The following is a 20,948-nucleotide window of genomic DNA, read 5'->3' on the forward strand; positions in this document are numbered from 1 at the left end:
AGACATAATGAGCAACTTGATGCTACGCATTAGTGAAAAAGCATTCTTAGAAAAACTCAACTTACTCAAAATGATACAGAAGATAATTAAAGAATCTGAATAGTCTTGCATCTATGAAAAAATTGAAATGTCTAATTAAAAGCGTCTTCACAAGTAAAATGATCAACTGGCTTCACTGATAAATTTGACTAATTATAACATAAAACATAGAAGGAGGGACAAGATGGCTATGACTAGACACAGACAGGAAGTACTGCTCCAACAAAAGAGAGCAAAAATTTGAATAAACCAACATAATTTGAATAGATCTTCAGAGAGAAATTGGCAAGAGGGGATGGAGACACAGCACAGACACTGAGGCTGAAGAAGGAGGAAGCTGGGAACCCTCCATGGGGTACCCAAACACTAGGGCTAGTTCCAAGATCCAAATGGTTTATAAGGAAGGGGTGAATGAATGAATCGTGGAGCTTCCCACTCTTGCCAAGGATCTCTGGGAATCTAGCTAGAGGTGAGTGCACAACCCCAGTGGACATTTGATCTGGCAGGAGGATCTTCTAGGAGAGCAGACAGAGACAAGGCTTCAACTGGTGTGGAGCCAGGGGCCTTTGTATCCAGAGGCACTCATTTCCTCATTTCCCTCTAAGAAGCTCTAGCTCCAACTAATCACTAGGCCAAGGAGGAAGTGGGCCTAATTTCTCCATGAGACTGACGCACATTTGTTCTGCAGACCTTCCTGCTCAGCAGTCCCTCCCAGGGTCCCTGTATGTCTCCCCTCAGGAGTATGTAGACAGGGCAGCCTCTGCTGCCCAGCTTGGGTGAACTCTTCCACCTGAATACATTTTTGGTGGCCTGGGAAAATTTTAGATCCCACAGTTTATCTGGAACCTAACCCTAAGAGTCTAGATGGTGGAACTGCAAGCCAGTCTTGGTGCTCCAGGGCTACAGTGAACAGGTCAGGAGTGCTAAGCCAAGATCTGCAGCCACCACCCAAGCAGAGGATCAGCCCACATTCTCAGAGCTCTGAGAGGAGTGAGATGCATAGGTTTGTTGGCTGGCATAGGAATGGGGCATGCCTCCCTCCGCAGGGATGGTCTGGAAAGGATATGTCCTATCTCCCTGCTGCAGCCTCTGCCTGAGGGAATCCTGTGGCCTTGAACACCTACCAAAAGAATTGCAGGAACATTGCTAGTGATTGGAGGGAACTCACCCAAGGCCCAGGAGTAGACCTGTGAGGGGGTTACCTCTCTCTCCTCTGAACCTCAGAGCACAACTGCAAACATGAGGAAATACAAAGAAGCCATGTAGGCAGGTAAGAGCATATCAACCACCCATTACTCCTAAGCGCCATCTACTGGAATGCAGCCTAAGGTCCAACACTAAAAATATTTTGCTTATATAGCCCCCTGCAAAAACAGGGGCAATAATTCAATCACAAATAAAAACCTTGTACAGAGCCTTGGCCAGTTGAAAACATCCAGAAGGATTTTAACTAACTTTACCCAACTTACAGCCCAGTTAAAGAACTAACACCCTTCCCAGGTGAGACAGAATCACCTCAAGAACTCTGGAAATTAAAAAACCCAGAGTGTCCTCTTACTTTCAAACAAGTTCACTAGTTCCCCAGCAATGATTCTTAACCAGTCTGAAATAATGAAAACGACAGGCATCGAATTCTGTCTGGAATCTGAATGGAAAAGAAGTATATCAATATTCAGGAGAAGGTTAAAACACAATCCAAGAAATCCAATAAAATAATCCAAGAGCTGAATGATGAAACTGCCACTTTAAGAAGAACCAAACTAAGAGTGCAATGGCTCATGCTTGTAATCCCTGCACTTTAAGAGGCTGAGGCAAAAGGATCACCTGAGCCCAAGAGTATGAGACCATCCTGGGAAATATTGTGAGACTACCTCTCTACAGAAAATTTTGTAAAAGTTAGATGGGTGTAGTGACATGTGTCTGTGGTCCCAGCTACTCAGGAGACTAAGGTGGGTGAATCACTTGAGCCCAGGAAGTTGAGGCTGTAGTGAGCTATTGTCATGCCACAGCACACCAGCCTGGGCAACAGACAGAGACCCTGTCTTAAACAAATAAACAAGAACAAAACTGAACTTCTAGAGCTAAAATATCTACTATAAGCATTTCATTATACAATTGGAAGTATTAACAGCAGAATACACCAAACTGAAGAAAGAATTTCAGAGCTTAAAGATGAAATCTTCAGATAATATTAGACAATAATAAAGAAAAAATAATTTTAAAATGAAACAGAACTTCTGAAAAATATGGAATCATGTACAGGAACCAGGTGTAGGACTTATTGACATCCCTCAGAGAGGAGAGAGAATAAGCAGCTTGAAAAACATATTTGAGAATATTGTCCAGGAAAATGTCCTTAATTTCACTAGAGAGGGTGACATGCAAATTCAAGAAATACAGAGGACCCGAACTAGATATTACACAAGACAACCATCCCCAAGACATCAGATTAGCCAGGGTCATTGCAAAATAAATAATCTTAAAGGCAGCTAAAGAGAAGAGAAGAGTCAGGTCATATATAGAGTGATGTCTATCAGGATAGAAGCAGACCTCTCAGCAGAAACTTTACCTCTAATGTCTAGTAAGACATTAGAGGCTTATTTTCAGTGTTCTTAAGGAAAAGAAATTCGAACCAAGAATTTCATTTTCTGCAAAACCAAGCTTCATATCTGAAGGATAAATAAAATCCTTCTTAGACAAGCAAACACAGAAGAAATTCATTTTAACTAGACCAGTTTTACCTAAGACCTCTACCTAGGATCTCTCCTTTAAGAAGTCCATAAGGGAATGCTAAATATGGAATCAAAAGAATAACATCTGAAACCACAAAAACACACTGACACACAAACCCCACAGACACTATAAAGCAACTACACAAGTCTCCATAACAATGAGCTAAAAACACAATGGCAGGATCAAAATCTCACATATCAATACTAACTCTGAATGTAAATGGCCTAAATGCTCCACTAACAAGACAGATTGACAAGCCAAATAAAAAGAGAAGACCCAACAACCATTTGGTGTTTTCAAGAGACCCATCTCACATGTAACAACATCCACAGGCTCAAAGTAAAGTGATGGAGAAAGATTTACCATGCCAACAGAAAGGAAAAAGTGGCAGCAGTCACTTTTCTTATATCAGATAAAACAAACTTTAAACTAGTAACAATTAAGATGAACAAAGAAGGGCATTACATAATGATAAAGGATACAATCTAACATCAAGACTTAACTATCCTAAATATATGTGCACCCAATAATGGAGCACCCAGATTTATAAAACAAATTCTTCTTGACCAGAAAAGACTTAGACAGTCACACAATATAGTGGGAGACTTCAGCACTCCACCTACAGTGTTAGACAGATCAGGGAGGCAGATAACTAACAACAAAACTCTTAAACTTGACACTTACCCAACTGGACCTGATAGACATCTACAGATCACTTCATCCAACAATCACAGAATATACATTCTTTTCATCTGCACACAGAACATATTTTAATATCAACCACATTCTCAGTCATAAAGCAAGTCTCAATAAATTCAAATACATTGAAATTATACCAAGCACACTCTTGGACGACAGTTCAATGAAAACAGAAATCAATATCAAGAACATTTATCAAACTACTCAAAAACATGGAAATTAAATAACTTGCTCCTGAATAACTTTTGGGTGAACATTGAAATTGAGCAGAAATCAGAAAATTCTTTGAAATGAATAAAAATAGGAATGCAACTTAACCAAATTTTGGGGATGAAGCTGAAGCAGTGTTAAGAGGAAAGTTTATAGCACTAAACACCTTCATCAAAAAGTTAGAAAGATCTCAAATTAGCAATCTAATTTTGCACCTAAAGGAACTAGAAAAAAAAAACCCAAAGCTAACGGAAGAAAAGATATAACTAAAATTAGAGATGATCTGAATGAATTTGAGATGCAAAAATCCATACACAAGATCAATGAAACCAAGAAACATACTTTCTTCAAAAGAATAAACTGGATTAATAGACTGATAGCTGGATTAACAAAGAAAAAAAAGAGAGAAGATCCATTAAGTACAATCAGAAATGGCAAAGATGACATTACAACTGATACTACAGGAATGCAAAAGTTCCTCATAGACTACTCTGAACAACAATATGCACAGAAATTCAAAAATCTAGAGGGAATGGATGAATTCCTGGAAACACACAATATCCCAAGATTGGATCAGGAAGACATTGAAACACTGAATGCACCAATATTGAGTTCTGAAATTGAATCAGTGATTTAAAAACCTACTAACCAAAAAAAGACCTGGAACATTTGGATTCACAGATGAATTCTACCTGACATACAAAGAAGGCCTGGTACCAATTCTACTGAAACTACTTCAAGAAATTGAGAAAGAGAGGCTCCTACTCAACTCATTCTTTGAAGCCAGCATCATCCTGATAGCAAAATCTGGCAGAGACACAATAAGAAAAGAAAACTTCAGGCCAATATCCCCAATGAACATAGACACAAAAATCCTCCACAAAATACTGCCAAACCAAATCCAGCAGCACATCAAAAACTTAATAAAGTACAATCAAATAGGCTTTATTCCTGGGATGCAAGGCAAGTTCAACATACACAAATCAATAAATGTGACTCACCATATGAACAGAATTAAAAGCAAAAATCATATGATCATCTCAATAGACATTGAAAAACCTTTGATAAAGTCCACCATCTGTTTATGATTATTAAAAAACCCTAAACAAACTAGGCATTGAAGAAACATATCTTGAAATAATGAGTCATCTATAGCATACCCATAGTCACCATTACACTTAATGAGCAAAATCTGGAAACATTCCCCTTGAGAACTGCAACAAGACAAGAATGCCCACTCTCACCATTCTGATTCAACATAGTACTGGTAGTACTACCCAGAGAAATAAGTCAAAAGAAAGATATAAAAGCATCCAATTAGGAAAGAAGAAGTCAAACTATCTCTCATCTCTCTTCATGAATGATATAATTTTATACCTAGAAGACCCAAGAGACTTCACCAAAAGGCTCCTAGAACTTATAAATAACTTTAGTAAAATTTCAGGATACAAAATCAATGTACATAACATCCAGGCTAAGAGTCAAATCAAGGACACAATCCTATTTACGATAGCCACAAAGAAAATGAAATACATGGGAATAGAACTAACAAAGTAGGTGAAAGATCTCTGCAAGGAGAACTATAAGAGAACTATAAGCCACTGTTGAAAGAAATCAGAGATGAAGCGAACAAATAAAAAAACATTTCATGTTCATGAATTAAATGAATCAATACCATTAAAATGGCCATACTACTCAGAGCAATATATAGATTCAATGCTATTTCTTTCAAACTACCAATGTCATTCTTCACAGAATTAGAAAGAAACTATTCTAAAATTTATATGACTCCAAACAGAGCCCAAATACAAAAAAGCAATCCTAAGCAAAAGGAACCAAGCTGGAGGTGTCACAGTACCAAACTTCAAACTATACTGTAAAGCTACAGTAACCAAAACAGCATGATAGTTGTACAAAAATAGACACATAGGCCAATGAAACAGAAAAAAAAAAAAAACCTCACAAATAAAGCTATACACCCACACCCATGTGATCTTCACAAGGCCTAAACAAAAACAAACAATAGGAAAAGATCACCCTATTCTATAAATGGCACTGAGATAACTGGCTAGCCATATGCAGAAGATTGAAACTGGACTCCTACCTTTCACCATATACAGAAATTAACTAAAGATGAATGACAAATTTAGATGTAAGACAACAAACTATAAAAATCCTAGAAGAAAACCTAGGAAGTATCCTTCCTGACATTGGCCTTGGGAAATAATTTTTGGCTAAATCCCCAAATGCAATTGCAACAACACCAAAAATTTACAAGTGGGACTTAATTAAACTAAAGAGCCTCTGCACAGCAAAATTATTAACAAAATAAACAACCTACAGAATGGAAGAAGATATTTACAAACTTTATATCTGGCCAAGGTTTAATATCCAGAATCTGTAAGGATCTTAAATCAAAAGCAGAAAAAAAAAATCTTATTAAAAAATGGGGCAAGTTGTGGTGGCTCACGCCTGTAATCCCAGCATTTCCAGAGGCCAAGGCAGGTGGATCACAAGGTCGGGAGTTCAAGACCAGCCTGTCCAATATGGTAAAACACTGTATCTACTAAAAATACAAAAATTAGCCAGGCGTGGTGGTGGGCGCCTGTAGTCCCAGCTACTTGGGAGGCTGAGACAGAAGAATCACTTGAATTCAGGAGGCAGAGGTTGCGGTGAGCTGAGATCATGCCACTGCACCCCAGCTGGGTGACAGAGCGAAACTCCATCACAAAAAACAAACAAACAAAACAAAACAAAAACAAAAAATGGACAAAGGACATGAACAGACACTTTTCAAAAGAAGACCTACAAGAAGCCAAGAAACATGAAAAAATACCCAACATGACTAATCACCAGAGAAATGCAAATCAAAACCACAGTGAAATACCATCTCATGCCAGTGAGCATGGTTAATCTTAAATAAAGTCAAAAAAACAACAGTTGCTGGAGATGCTGCAGAGAAAAGACAATGCTTACACAGTGTTGTTGGGAGTGTGAATTAGTCCAGCCACTGTAAAAAGCAGTGCAAAGATGTCTCAAATAATTTAGAACTACTATTTGACTCAGCAATCCCATTACTGGGTACGTACTCAGAGGAAAATAAATCATTATACCCCAAAAATTCACGCACTTGTGTTTTCATGGCAGTGCTGTTCACAATAGAAGATGTGGAATCAATCTAGGTGCCCAATAATGTTAGATTGGATAAAGAAAATGTGATACATATACACCGTGAAATACCACACACTCATGAAAAATAATTAAATCATGTCCTTTCGTCAGAAACATTGATGCAGCTAGAGGCCATCATTTTAAACAAACTAATGCAGGAACAGAAAACCAAATACCACATGTTCTCACTTATAAGTGGGAGCTAAACATTGAGCACGCATGGACATAAACATGGGAATAAGACACTGACGACTCCTGGGGAGAGAGGGAGGTAGAGGTCTGTGGGTTGAAACATTACCTATTGGGTACTATGCTCACTACATGGGTATTGGGATCTGCACCCCAAACCTGAACATCATACAATATACCCATGTAACAAACCTGAACTTGTACCCCCTGTATCTAAAATAAAAGTTGAAAATAAAAGAGAAAGGGTGGCACATATGCATAATAGAATATGATCCGGCCACAGAAAACAATGAGATCATGTCATCTGCAACAGCGTGGATGGAAGTGGAGTACACTATGTTAAGTGAAATAAGCCAGGCACACAAAGGTAATCTTTGCATGTTATCACTCATACGTGGAAGCTAAAAATTAAAACAATTGAAGTTATGGAGGTAGAGAGTAGAATGATGATTACCAGAAGCAGGAAAGGCTAGTGGGCTGAAGTGGAAAGAAGTAGGAATGGTTAATGGATGTATTCATCTGTTCTCACATTGCTGTCAGTTCCCAGTAAGTTCCTCATTTCCATCTGAGAACTTCATCAGCCTGGCCATCTCTGTCCATATCACTATCAGCATTTTGGTCACAACTATTTAACAAGTGTCTAGGAAGTTCCAAACTTCTCCTCATCTTCCTGTCTTCTTCTAGCCCTCCACACTCTTCCAATCTCTGCCTGTTACCCAGTTCCAAAGTCCATATTTTCAAGTATCTTTATAACGATACCCTGCCCTCAGTACCAATTTTCTGTATTAGCCCGTTCTTGCATTGCTATAAAGAAATGCAAGGTTTAATTGTTTCATGCTGCATGTTTCCTCGGGCTGTGCAGAAATCATGATGGCTTCTGGGGAGGCCTCAGGAAATTTTCAATCACGGTGGAAGGCAAAGGAGTAGCATGCATGTCTTAGGCAAAGGAGTAGCATGCATGTCTTACGTGGCTGGAGAAGGAGGGGAGTGGAGAGCAGGGAGGTGCTACACACTTTGAACCTATCAGATCTTGTGAGAACTCTATCACGAGAATAGAACTAGAGGGATGGTGGCAAACCCTTAGAAACTGCCCCCATAATCCAATTACCTCCCACCAGGCTCCACCTCCAGCATTGGGGATTACATTTAAACATGAGATTTGGGTGGAGACACAGATTGAAACAACACCAATGGCTATAAATATATAGTTAAAATAAAAAAGAAATATCTAGTATTTAATAATAGAGTAGAGTGACTACAGTCAACAATAACTTATTGTACATATAAAAATAACTAGAAGAGTATAATTGGAATGATTGATTGTAACACAAATAATAAATGCTTGAGGTGACGGGTATCCCATTTATCCTGATGTTATTACACATTGCATGCCTGTAACAAAATATCTCATGTACCAATACATATATACACTTGCTATGTACGCATAAAAATAAATTTAAAAAATATACATGATTTTTCCAGGATATAAAAAATGTTGCATAATTTCCAACGTAATTCATGTGACAAACATAACCAATAACAGAACCTGATGAGGAAATTACAAGAAAGAAAAAACATAGACCAATGTTTCTCATAACATGAAGTGAGAAATCCAAAAGACAATACTGAGGAGCTAAATCCAGAAATATTTTTTAAAAACATGTTTAAAAATACTATTTTATTTTCTGTTGCTATCCATGATGATGTGGATTAATCTCATAAATGTATTGTTGAGAAAAAGAGGACATAAAACTAAATAATACATCCTGTGTAGTTTATGTATGATATAAACACAGAGAAAGCCAACCTATGGCTTTTAACGTCAGATTTTTTATAACCACTATGAAGAAGTAGAAAATAATGATGGAAAGAAATCACAAAGGGACTTCCAGAAATATGGTAAATTTCATTACTGGCCTGGGGTAGTGGTTACATAAATGTGAACAATGCTATGTTATATTATACTTTACTTAAAATACTTTAAAAATTAAATGAAGAAATATAAGTATTGTGTGCCTAGAAGCAAGCATTTACTTCCATTGAAGAGAAAGTGAGTCAAATGTTATATGACATTGTTGCAGAGGTAGTGCATTAAGACAAATGTTTTTTGGGAAAAAAATCAATTCAGGAATATATGGAAGTGATGGATTTAAATAAGTTGTTCTTAAGATGATGTTCTAGTATCCCCCCCCCCCAAATATGTTCCTTAGGCTGTTGGAGATTGGCACCAAAATAAGAACTTAAACACCCTTTTTATAGGTGGCATGTAAAAAGGTATATAAATAAAAGTTGAGAAAGTATACTTTTGAATCCTTCCTCTAGGGCAGAAAAGGAAAGCAAGTCAGCAAAGGAACCATTTCTTAAAATCAAATTAAAAGTAAAACAACTATAATTTATTACTCTTTACTTAAACTCTAAGTTGCTAACCAACTAATGAAGTTTGGGTTGAGAGTTTCTCACTGGAATGTGGGCTGTGTACATTGGAAGATATCGAATGACATGAGTCCTGCCTTCTGCTTGCCCAGTCCTGGCAGTGAGTAGCATGGATTTTAGAGAAAAAAATACAGAATATTTGTCATCCCAGAAGACTTCTTGGAAGATTAAGAAATTATTTGAAAGGAGTACTATTAAATACATAAGAAGAATTCTAAGATCATGCAGACGATGTTCTGCTACATTTTGTTCGTGGGGCAGTAAGTGGTACAATCATACTAGTGAACATAGTTCATATTAGGAACAGTGGGAAATTAAGTTTGCAAAAGATTATTAAAAATAGATACTGGAATATTCTAGTTTTAGCAATTCTCTGTCTTGCCAGCCTCATGTATTATTTTAGTCAAAGTATCAATTACTTATTGAATGGTGGGCACAATGGAACCCACTTTTGCAAAAGTGTCTTTTTTTAATGTAAAGCAGAATTATTAATTCTTTTTATCACTTTCCTTCCCTATATCATGCTGGATATTACTTATTTTCTCACTAGACTCTCACAGATCTTATCTGTCTTCAGGCTACAGTGGGGAAAGATGGTGTGGAAGAAAATAAAAGAAAATAACAACCTTTCTTTATAAGTTTCACACTCCCAGGACTAAAATCTCCTCTCTGTAGAGAGTCTGCTTTCATGAAGGGGGATTAGAGCAAACCTTTCATCTTCCAGAACTCCATGGGCTGCGTCCTCTGCTTTCAGGGTCTTAATGTTATTGGCATCTGTTGTGTTCTGGTCACTGGTTATATTTGTCCAAATATCCACCTAGAATCAGTAGTTTTTCAAGGGATTTTAAAACTTTCTTCTCAACTGTCTCCACCTATCAATTTTTTTAAAAAGATTACTTATCAAGATTATTTTAAAACTCCATCTCATTTTTCTAAATATTATCTCTGGACCTCTAGCTGAAAGATCAGAGTACAAAAAGGCCTTCATGCTTGTCTTCACATTTTCTCCCAGCTTCTTCTTGAACACCCTCCTTGTGTGAATAGGACTGACGTTTATCTAAAATCACTGCAACAGACGGATGCCGAAAAGCTTTCTAAATTTAGATATTTTTGTTTGCTTATTTTATTTGGCAAATAAAAGAAGGGAAGAAATGGAAAGATCATCCGTATTTGCTAACACCGACAATAGCCATTTTGTTTCTCAAAAGCGGAGGGCTATTTAATAACGTTTTCTGTGAAGTGACCCTACAGCCCTGCTATCATTGCAAATGTCTGATGTATACGACACTTAACTCCAAATTTGAGATCAAATATATTAAAAGTTTAAACTGCAGCCTTCTCAATAAACATGTTGAACTGATCCACAATGCAATGGCCTCTCTTTTTCTCAAAAAAGCAAAATGTGAATATAGACACCAAACATAAGTCAGTTTTTCATCTCTGAAAAATGTTACAATGTTACAATGTTACAATGAAATTAAATTCAGTAAAATGAAGATAAGTTTTTAAAATGTAAGTAGTATTTAATGGTACAAGTTTAAATCAATGCTCTCAAAGAGAAGAAAACCAATAATGGGAACCAGTAGATACCACAAGGCAGGCTGCATAGCAGGCTCGATGTGAGTATTTGTTTTTCCCTTCTTTCATTTATTCACTCATTTAATGTATGTAGCTATGAAAGATCATTAACTTGAAGCTTGTTTTACCAAAATACCAGGGTTTGGTCTAGGTACTGCTGCTCCCTGCACAGAAAGCCAATGACTGAGACAGGTGCTGCAGCTGAGGAGATGGGAGTTCAGCCTCAAATTCATCTCCCTGACTGACTAAAACTAGGGGTTTATATAGCATGGAAGAAATGTAACAATGTGTAAGGAAGCAAGAGCTGGGGGATGAGGGGAAAGGAGGGATCTGGTGCTCTGATCTTGTGCAACTCAGTAGTTGGCCCATCATTCAGAGTTATTTTTCACCATTTTAAAACATTTGGATTTTAAACTCAAAGCAATCTGGGAAAACGGAAAGGTATTAAGAATCATCACCGTTTCTGGCTTCAGTTACTGTAATCACTTACTAACATACTCAGGACAGAGTAATCCATGTAAATACACACTCCTGGACATGCTGTGCTATTTGACAATATTCAACAGACCATCAGTCTAAAGCCCCTGTGCATCCTCCTATGAAAATACCAAACAGTAATTATCTTGTCACATGTCTTTCCTTACCATGAACCTCTTGAGGGAGATTATCTAACCAGCATATTACTGGCATCTACCTCCATGTCTGACACATGGCAGTTGCTCAAACTTAATAATAAATTTAAAGATGATTAACATTTGACTTAGAGAAATGGATTTAATACCTTTAACATTTTTTCCAAACCATAACTACACAACTCAAATTGTCGATAACCAAACTTTGATCCCTGGATCAGCAGCATCAGCATTACCTCGGAACTTGCTAAGAAAAGCAAGTACTTGGGCCTTATACTAGACCTACTGGTTCAGAACACTGGGGGAGTGCCCAGTGACCTGTGTTTTAATAAGCCCTCCAAGTGATTCTGATGCCTACTGAGGTTCCAGACCACTCTTTATACAATAGATTTCTCTGTAGGGAATGAGTTGGTTTTACAACATAATTGGGCCACAGATATAAAACTGCAGCATATTACTGATAAGATAACAACCTGTTTTTCATTATTCTTCAAGGTATAGGTATGGTTTACACTTCTGCTGGTGCTAACTGGGATGTTTTCTGTGGATTCAATAAGGAAGTATTTTTTATATGTATATTTTAAATTTGCAAGTTGACTTAATGTAAATTTGCAAGTTGACTTAATTTGTTTGCCCACTTCCATTATTCTTTATAAGAGACCAGGCTGAGTTCAACAACTGATAAAAATTCAGAAGCCAGAAGCTTAACTCAGTAATTTATCGACTTATCTATGCAAATGGTCGAGAAATTTGTTATAGAACAGTTTTAGAGCTGCTACTAATTAGCAACAACATTCAGATAAGGAGAGAAATGACAATTATGAACTCAGAAAGTAGAAGAAAACAGTCTGCTTTATTGATTCAGGCAGTTCTTTGACATCTGGATCAGTGGGTCAGGCGTAACATAAATTATAACAATAATTTTATTTTTAACAAATAAATTTTTAATTTAACAAAAATTTTATTTTTCCATAAATACTGGTTGTCAGTATTCATGGGTTTCAATTGCTGCATTTGTTTGTTTTCTTATTCACAAATTTGTTCTGGCTTCTTGTCCTCTTGTTTAGAAAGGTAAATGCATTAAGAGCAAATTGAAAGAACAGTGTCACATTGAATACAGTGGTCAACATCCTGTTACTAATTCCTGTTTCACAATGATCAATTAGATAATTTTACACTGGAAAGCCTTTTCAAAATATAATCAATAAACTATTTTAGGTTTCTGTCGCTACTGAAAAATGTAAATCAAACCAAACCAAACGAGAACAGAAACAGAAGCCTTTATTCTCCATGTTAGTATATACTTATTTAAAATATATCAAACTATGGTGCTTTCAATTAGATTTTCTTTCTGGCTCAATAATAAGGAATTATAAGATACAGTCACTCACAAATCATCTGGATAGACTCAAAGCATCTTGGAATGGAAAATATTATACGTTTTTTCTTTGCTGCTTCTATATTTTCTTCATGAGTTATTTGAAACCCAAAGACATTAAGTGACTTTTCTGAGGATAGTTAATTTGTGACAGAATCTTAAGTAGAAAACAAGTGTATTTACTTATGTTTAGTGCTGGTAAAGGGAATATTTATTAACTTGAATAGATATATGTATATAAATATATGCGTAATTTATATAAACATCTAGGTAACATTTAAGACACTGTGGATACCAGAGGAAAATTGGGAAGTCATTTTTAAATGTTGGATAATTTGATAATTTTTATAAGTATTTCTAAGGTTTTAGTTATATTTCCAATTTTCAATTTTTTTTGAATCTATATTAGAGGTAAAAGTTAAGAAGACCAAAAAGGAAGAAATAGCTCAGAATATAATGTTTCACTTCTGTTTGTAGTAATGAGAGTCAGTTTATTAAATATGGTAACAGACTTTCAAAAAGGAAAATAGTGATCTACTCAAATATTCTTTATATTTAGAAAGGTTATATTATTCCTTCAAAAAATATTTATAAAATCCTAAGAAGTTCCAAGTACTATTTGTGGTGGTGAAGATATAGAAGCCAATAAAACAGAGACAAATTCCTGCCCTAAGGAAGCTTAGAGTCTAGTGGAGGAAGTATGATAACAGACAAAGGCATTGGGAGAATGCATAGTGTATAACACAGTAATAGATGGAAAAATTAAGACAGAAGAGTAATAATAGGAAGCACAGGAATAATATAAGATATACTTGAAATAAAATGGCCAAGATGATACTTGGAAAACACCTAAAATAAGTATGAGAGCAAGCAACATGTATTTCTGGGATAAACGTCTATTAGAAAGAAAAGCACGCACAAAGGCCCTCGGGCAGGAGTAGGCCTGGAGTGTTCAAGGGGCAGAAAGGAGGCTAATGTAGTAATAGAAAAAGAAACCAAATGGAAATTCTGAAGTTCCAATATATAATGACTGAAACAATAACTGCACTAGAGGAATTAATGATAGATTTGAAGTGAAAAGTTGAAAAATCAGCGAACTTGATTATAGATCAACAAAAATCATGCAATCTAAAAAACAGTGTCAAATGAATAAAAAATAAATAAACAGTGCCTCAAACAAATATGGAATACCATTACGTACATTAATGTTCATATGAAAGGATCACTAGAAAAAAAAGAAAAGAAACATGAAGAAAGAAGGCCAGAGAAATAATGCTTGAAAACTTTCCAAATTTGCTGAGAAGCATTATGTAAATGTTATACTGTAAATATACTCAAAAAGCTCAACGAAATTAAGGTAGAGTAAACTCAAAGATTAATTCTCAGAATATCACAGTACAATTGTTTTATGCCAAAGAAAGAAAATTTCGAAAGAACAAGAGTAAAATGACTCATTGTGTACAACAGAACCACAATAAGACTAATAACTAATTTCTCATGAAAAACAAAGCGGATCAGAATGCAGGGGGCTAATACAATCAAAATGCTGACACAAACAACAAAAAAGTCCATCAATCTCATGTTCATCAAATCTACATTTCAAAATTAAAGAGAAAATAAAGAAATTTCCAGATAAATAAGAAGTGCGGGAAGTTGTTGTTAACCAGTGCAGAGGGAGCCAGAGGGAGAGATGAGAGATTCAACCCATTACTGCCTTTCACATATTCCCCTTCTTGAATTTCCTATTCCTCATTGATAAGGTAGACAGGGGCACCTCAAAAGGTATAAAGTGCTTTGGAGAGTAGGCGTGGTTTCAGGAAGTTTCTCATATTCACCAGACTCTCAGAGTTGGCCTAAAAAATCCCCTAGAGTTATGTGCTATCTAAGCCACATCATTTTGCTCCTACCAAATGCTATTCCAGAGTAGAATCTCTGGACCAGTTTTCAGAATTCCATTTCAGAATGCCAGATATCACCAAAGATACAGACAGTGGATCAAGAGTAGATAGCCTCCTTAGATAAGCTGGCTGCTGACTATATTTAAAAAAAAAAAAAAAAAAAAAGGACTTGGCAGCAAAGTCTGTCTTGTTTTACAGTTGAATCTGGAATGAAACCTCAGAGGACTTAAAACTGGATAAAATGCAGAAAATTAAAATGTTATTTGAGATTTGGCAAAAATGTTGGAACTTTACTTTTATATTATTTCAAATTTTTTCTTCCATGAATATAAATACTGTTGAGAAGCTGACTGTAAAACAATTATATGCTCTTTCAAGTATTTTGAGAAAGAGTTGGCCAGCTAAATACTAGATTTTCTTTTTCATGTCAAATACTTTATATCATTATTTTTAGTAAAGAATTTTTAAATATCTATTTCAACATGTCTAATGTTATTCCTCTCTTTGCTATTTTTGAAGACTAGAGTAATAGAAAAATTAAAAAATACCATATTTTTATTTCACTGCACCCTCTCAAAATGCTTTCGTAGATGGTAAAATTAACTGACACCTCTCACATGGAGGTCACAGAACATAAGGTGAAATTTCTGGAAACCACCTAGGTTTTTTCTTAGTTTTATCCTAATTTAAATCTAGTTGTTTATTTGTTTGAGTGTGATGAGTTCTCATGGCGTTAGTTCTAGAAATGATTAGAAGCTTTTGGATCAGATTCCTACAGTCTAATTACACTTTCACCTTACAACCTTGGGAAAGTAATTTAACCTCTTTACATAGTAGTCTTATAATAATTAAAATGGGTAATAACTATCAAGTTCATTGGATTAATACAAAATATATAATGATACTGTATACCTCAATAGTATATGGTAAAGATTAAATGAAAGAACTATATATAAATAATCACCACAATGATGGTTTTATATAATTAATTTTAGTAAGGAATTTTTTAAGACCTATTTCAACATGTTTAATTTTATGAGTGCCTTCATTTGATGAGCGCTCAATAATTGCTAGCTGTGATAATTAACAAATATCTTGCTTGCTAAACATTGAGTTTGCTTTAACACATTAGACACCTTTATTTTAATTATTGAACATATTCAAATATTTTTCAGAAATATGACACTCATTTTATGTTCTTCTCCATTTACACAATATAAATTGCACTTACAACATATTGGCACCAGAACTACAACTTAAATTTTCAGCAAAGAAAACTTTAGCCAAAGAGGGACTGTATCTCAACCTCATTTGAAGTTGTGTTTTGCTTTCATGCTGGGCCAAATTTCACACTTCAGCAATGTCAAGGTTTTTACTTTTCCTTATAAATTATTGGTCATATTAATAACAACAAGATGATACTATTTAATATGAATTAAGAGTTTTCAGGGCACTTTCACATATATGATTTTATTTGATTTTTACAGGAACTCTGTTGTATTAGTGCATTCTCACACTGCTATAAAGAAATACCTGAAACTGGGTAATTTATAAAGAAAAAGGTTTAGTTGGCTCATGGTTCTGCAGGCTGCAAAGGAAGCATAGCGGCTTCTGCTTCTAGGGAGGCCTCATGAAGCTTCCAACCATTGTGAGCGAGTCATCTCACATGGCAGGACCAGGAGCAAGGAGTGGGGAGGTGTTACATGCTTTTAAAAGACCAGATGTCACGAGAACTCACTCACAAGCACAAGGAGGGTGCCAAAAGGATGCTGTTAAACCCTTAATGAGAAATCTGCCTCCACGATCCAATCACCTCCCACCAGGCCCCACCTCCAATATTGGGATTACAATTTGACATGAGATTTGGGCAGGGACAGAGATCCAAGCCATGTCATCTATCATTCTCAGTATTCAGGTACTTTCAGTTTCTCAGTGGTTAGGTGAGTAGCCCAAATTTGAGCAGGTAATAACCAGTGGCTCCATCATGGAAGCCCCTATCTTCCGATTCCTTGTCTGAGTTTCTTTGTACCCTGCCACATTATTTCTACTTCCCATGTGAAAGACAATATTTGGCATCATGTAAGGACAGGCACAACAGACTTCATATTCTGGGTGGTAAGAAATCTGAGCGAGATACATCTTCACAAAACTGCAGACTTTATTAGTCTTCTCGAATGATACCTGCAGTTTTATACTGATATTCTCCGATTGTCTTTGAATTGATGGAAGGATACGAAGAATACATTAGATTAAATTGCTGGAGTCAATCTGCTAAAATCAAAATGTTTCTAATATTTATTTGAAAAAAATATATACATAAGTACATATATATCTTTACTTTTACATAAAAATATATTGTATATAGATAAGTATATATGTATCTTTACTTTTACATAAAATATATTGAGAGAAAGAATAAATTATGTGTATCTTTGGGTATTCATAAAGGATTTTTCAACTTTTATTGATTTTACTATAGTTATAAGTAAAGAAAGTTGGGACTTAAAATTTTCAATACATATTTTCTTTACAAAAATATGTTCAGAAATATTTACTTAGGTTAATGGATTATCTTAAACAAGGCAATGAGTGCATATATGTGTCAGTGTGTGTAAGTGTGTGCATGTGTGTACATAGCCACATATTTGCTAGAAACATATGGATGAGAAATAAATAATTTAAGCTAATTGCAAGGGGGTATTTAAAGAAATTCAGCATTATTAGTCCAAGGAGAAAGCTGACACGTGTGCACCAGCAGTTCCTTAGGGGACACGAAGTTCTTGGAAGTAGACTAAGGCAAGAAGATATTTCTTTTGCTAGTTTAGAGGAGGCAGAAAAGAAAAACGAACAAGCGAAGAAAAAATATTAAAAAAAGAGGAAAGAGGAAAGGAGGAGAGGGGGAAGATTTAGTTTAAAGCAGTGAGTTCCGACTGGCCTTTCCCCTTCCCTCCTATAAGTATTGCAAGCAGATGGCTACTCCTGTAATTTAGTCCTTGCCTGCTCTGATACAGAAGGTTTAGGGGTTTTCCCCCTCCTGTAGATCTCTTTGCTAAAATTATAGTCTCTTTAAAACAAAAAGACCAGGTTTAGGTGTGCATTTGTGAATCATGTAAGATAACATTTTTTAATTTACATTTAAAAACTGGCAGTGAAAATGCAAATAGGAAAGGTATGATAAAATACAGCTCAGATTTAATCTTACATGACACATGAGCAACTCATTGACTGATTCAATCACAAGTTAGCCTACTGAAATTTTTAATTACAATTACTTTTAATGAAAGAACATCATTGGAGCTTGGATGCATTCCATCAATTAGAAAGGAATGGAAGAAATATAAATACTATGTAGGCTATGTAAATTTTTCCTTTTTAATATGCTTCTATGTTTGCATGAATCACAATGCATGTATCTGTAAATTGACTTGAAATAGGGCAGAGCTGTTCAATAAACCAATTATTTAAGCAGAAAACTTTAAAGATACTCAACAAAAACTCCATCAAATAACCCTTGAAAGAATAAAGGGCATAATGAAAATTAAAAGTTCCAACAATACCCTTTAGGGTATTCTACTGCACCATTGATTCCACTAGTATCAATTGCTTTCAGTTACCCGAACCTTTGAGTGCTTATTGGAAAGGACTAATAAACCACAATCAATTTTCTTTTTAACCTCACAAGGGTAGCTCGAATGAATTAAACGCTCTTCCCCTGTTTTCCATTTCAGACATGTAAGTAGAAAGAAAATCTTTTTTTTTGATTTGAAAAATCTTTTACTGAAATGCAGAAGTTAATTGAAATAATACCTATTCAGTTATTTTTCATATTACTTTGACATGACTTTAAAAATGGGTGGGATAAATTTAGGAAATTTTTTTTTAATTTTATTATTATACTTTAAGTTTTAGGGTGCATGTGCACAATGTGCAGGTTTGTTATATATGTATACATGTGCCATGTTGGTGTGCTGCACCCATTAACTCATAAATATGGCCTTTTATAAGTCTTTTCTCCCATAAATAAAAACAAGAAAAACTTATGAATCTATTCTGTCTATGATGAAAATATTAGCATTTTTCTCATGCTTTAGATCATTATTGTACCTATTAAACTTTACAGATGTGCTTCTCTTTGTTTCGGGTTCAAAGAAGCAAAAGGATGACACCGCTAAACAAATTTGGGGTTACCCAGTAACTAATTCAATTTGCCTCAATTTTACTGAGGTAATAATCTATACATTTTAAAAAAATAGATAGGTATGCATATAAATAGATAAACAAATTGGTATGTCCAACATCAATGCTTTAAGGTATTTGACAATTGCAAAGCAAGATAGATTTAAACTGATAATTCCTTAGTGTTTGTGAAAGGATGGCGTGTTACCATGTCAAGGGACAGAACGTTTGCCTCTGTACTAAAGATGCAATTAAAATTTGTTCACAAAATATAATAAATTATTAGACTTAAAATTACTAGAAGTATATAGATACTATGATTATTGCTGTTTGCATTTTGATTTTTACTCCTAATTTGCTCTAAAATAATAGCATAACTTTCAAATATTAAACACAATGCTTAAAACAAACTTTCAGAAAATTCTGAAATTATATAGAACAGAATTAAACATTTTTATTTTGTCTTGAATGATTTAAATTGTTAGAAGAATGTAGCTGCTAATAAAAATCCAGTTATTTTCTGCTGAAGATCAAGTGATGAAATTTTGTTAAATGTGCGGTTGAGATGTTCCAAATTTACCTGAAAATCTTTCTATGAAAGGCAGTTTTGAAGTACATTATTTTGTGTTGTATAACATTATTTTTATATTATGTATATAATTATAAAGTAAGAAGACTATTATTAATTTTAAAATAGAAAAACACTGACTTACAGCCATCAATGTTTCAGCCGAAATCTCAGTTGTCAGCCTATAATACTTCTGTAAAAGAAGATACCAGATTTGTACATCATTGTTAAGATTTGGGCCCACTGATTTTTATTCAGAACTATCTAAGTTTAGAAATGTCATCTTTCCCTAAATATATACCTCATGAAATTACCGGAATCTTGAGATAAATTTGAGTTGCTCCCTAATATGTCAAATTCTTATGCATGAATACAAAATTTTATTTCCCTGGAGCCTAGAATGGGTTTGTTGCACAGAAAATTCCTGTTGATTGCTGTTGGCTTGGACTCTTTCTTTCCTTCAACTTTTATTTTAAGTTCTGGGGTAAATGTGCAGGATATGCAGGTTTGTTACACAGGTAAACGTGTGCCATGGCAGTTTGCTGCAAAGATCATCCCATCACCTAGGTATTAAGCCCAGCATCCATTAGCTATTCTTCCTGATGGTCTCCCTTTCCCCAACCCCACTGACAGGCCACAGTGTGTGTTCCCTGCAATATGTCCGTGTGTTCTCATTGTTCAGCTCCCACTTATAAGTGAGAACATGTGGTGTTTGGTTTCCTGTTCCTGCATTAGTTTGCTGAGGATGATGGCTTTCAACTCCTCCTATGTTCCTGCAAAGGACATGATCTCATGCCTTTTTATGGCTGCATAGTCTTCCATGGTGTATATGTACCACATTTTCTTTATCCAGTCCATCATCGATGGGCATTTGGGTTGATTTCATGTCTTTGGTATTGTGAATAATGCTGCAGTGAACATACATGTGCCTGTATCTTCATAATAGAATGTTTTATATTCCTTTGGGTATATACCCAGTAATGAGATTGATGGATCTAATGGTCTTTCTGCCTCTAGATATTTGAGGAATCACCACATTGTATTCCACAATGGTTGAACTGGTTTACACTTCCATCAACAGCATAAAAGCATTCCTTTTTCTCTGCAGCTCGCCAGTATCTGTCGTTTCTGGACTTTTTAATAATCATTGATCATTTTAGAATTTTGAGGGAGTGTGTGGTTTGAAATTGTACATTTAAAATAATGTGTAACAAATTATGATGGGATATAACCTAACAAATCAT

At 35.3% G+C, this 20,948-nt stretch overlaps 1 long non-coding RNA gene across 1 annotated transcript in view; it reads right to left on the reverse strand.

The window, feature by feature from the left end:
- Positions 1-19,886, reverse strand: part of LOC129471381 (uncharacterized) — a 56,735-nt gene extending 36,849 nt beyond the window's left edge. Inside the window, exon 1 of the long non-coding RNA XR_010118554.1 lies at positions 19,850-19,886. This is a non-coding gene — a long non-coding RNA (uncharacterized lncRNA). The remainder of the gene's footprint in view (positions 1-19,849) is intronic.
- Positions 19,887-20,948: the final 1,062 nt, after the last annotated feature.

The sequence above is a fragment of the Symphalangus syndactylus genome, chromosome 21 (genome assembly GCF_028878055.3).
Source record: "Symphalangus syndactylus isolate Jambi chromosome 21, NHGRI_mSymSyn1-v2.1_pri, whole genome shotgun sequence".
Lineage (NCBI taxonomy): Eukaryota > Metazoa > Chordata > Mammalia > Primates > Hylobatidae > Symphalangus > Symphalangus syndactylus.